The following is a 1,860-nucleotide window of genomic DNA, read 5'->3' as shown; positions in this document are numbered from 1 at the left end:
CCTGCAGTGCCTAGTAGATTAAAGCCCCTGTGGGGCTTCCCAGTCCACAGCAAGCCTGTGTGTCTGTCTGTGTGTGTGTGCCTGTGTGTTTGTGCATATACATATGTCTGTGTGTTGGGGTGTGTGTAGTTATTTATGTGTCTCTCTGTGTGCCTGTGTATATTTTTGTGTGTGCTTCTGCATCTGTGTGTGTGTAATGTCTGTGATATGTGTGTGTGTATGTTTGTGTCTCTGTGAATAGTTTACCTGTCTCGGTGTATCTGTTTGCATTTCCTTATGTGTCCGTGTGTGTCCAAGTGTGCATCTGTATGTGGGTGTGTTGTTTGTGTGTGTGTTGTATGATACAGTACTTTCCACAAGTGTAAACTTCACAGCCCTAGGCTGGAGTCAGGAAACCATAAGAAAATAGGATGAATGCTGATCAGGTTTGCCAGCTGTAGTAGAGAACTCTTAAAGAGCAGAACAGAAAAACGTTGGCAGAATATTTACTAATTTCACATTTTCCCAATTCTTGTTCATAGGGAAAAAACTGTTATAAGTTTCAGTATTTGGCTACCTTCTATCAAGCAGAGCTGTATGGGGCACAGTAAGTGCTGGCTGCACCTAGTGTTCAGAGAGGGCTCTGCCCCTGGCACTCATTTTAGCACATACTAAAATTGGAACACATACCAAAATTGGAACCATGCAGAGAAGATTATCATGGCCCCTGAGCAAGGATGACATGTAAATTCGTGAAGCGTTTTGTATTTTCAAAACTCTTAGAGGAAACCATAGGCAGAACACTCTTTGACATAAATTGCAGCAAGATCTTTTTTGACCCACATCCTAGAGTAATGAAAATAAGAACAAAAGAAACAAATGGGACCTAATTAAGCTTAAAACCTTTTGCACAGCAAAGGAAAAAAGCCATAAACAAAGCAAAAAGACAACTGTCAGAATGGAAGAAATATTTGCAAACAAAACAACTGACAAAGAATTAAACTGCAAAATATACAAACAGTCCATGCAACTCATCAGAAAAACAACAACCCAGTCAAAAAATGGGTGGAAGACCAAAACAGACATTTCTCCAAAGAAGAAGAAATACAGAAACACAAACATATGGATGGCCGACAAGTACATTAAAAAATGCTCAACATCACTCATTAGAGAAATGCAAATCAAAACTACAATGAGGTATCGCTTCATACCAGTCAGAATGGCTATCATCATAAAATTTACAAAGAATAAATGCTGGAGAGGGTTTGAAGAAATGGAACCCTCTTACATTGTTGGTGGGAATGTAAATCGGTATAGCCACAATGGAGAACGGTATGGAGTTAACTTAAAAAACTAAAAATGGAACTACCATATGACTCAGCAATCCCACTACTGGACATATACCCAGAGTAAAGCATAATTCAAAAATATACTTGTACCCCAGTGTTCATCACAGCACTATTTACAATAGCCAGGACATGGAGTGTCCATCAACAGAGGAATGGATAAAGAAGATGTGGTAGAAATATACAATGAAATATTACTTGAGACTATCATATAGAATGAAGTAAGCAGAAAGAGAAAAATCAAATACTGTATGATAAAGATGATCTGCAAAGCAGAAATAGAGACAAAGGTGTAGAGAGCAAACATCTGGATACCAAGGGGGAAATGAGTGGGTGGGGAGGATGAATTGGGAGCTTGGGGTTGAGAAATATGTATCTCTCTATATAATGTATAAAACAGATAACCAATGAGGACCTGCAGTACAGCACAGAGAAATCTACTCAGTGCTCTTTGGTGACCTAAATAGGAAGGAAATCCCCCAAAGATAGGATATATATATGTTCAGTTCCATTCAGTTCAGTCGCTCAGTTGTGT

The 1,860-nt window shown here is 39.0% G+C and overlaps 1 non-coding gene across 1 annotated transcript; it reads left to right on the top strand.

The window, feature by feature from the left end:
- The first annotated feature begins 647 nt into the window (after window positions 1-647).
- On the top strand, window positions 648-751 carry LOC128044002 (U6 spliceosomal RNA). The gene has a single exon (XR_008198997.1). It is a non-coding gene; the product is annotated as a U6 spliceosomal RNA (small nuclear RNA).
- The last annotated feature ends 1,109 nt before the right edge of the window (window positions 752-1,860 follow it).

The sequence above is a fragment of the Budorcas taxicolor genome, chromosome 2 (assembly GCF_023091745.1).
Source record: "Budorcas taxicolor isolate Tak-1 chromosome 2, Takin1.1, whole genome shotgun sequence".
NCBI classification, from domain to species: Eukaryota; Metazoa; Chordata; class Mammalia; order Artiodactyla; family Bovidae; genus Budorcas; species Budorcas taxicolor.
The sequence above is the reverse complement of the archived record's forward strand: the minus strand, read 5'-3'. Positions and strand labels throughout refer to the sequence as shown.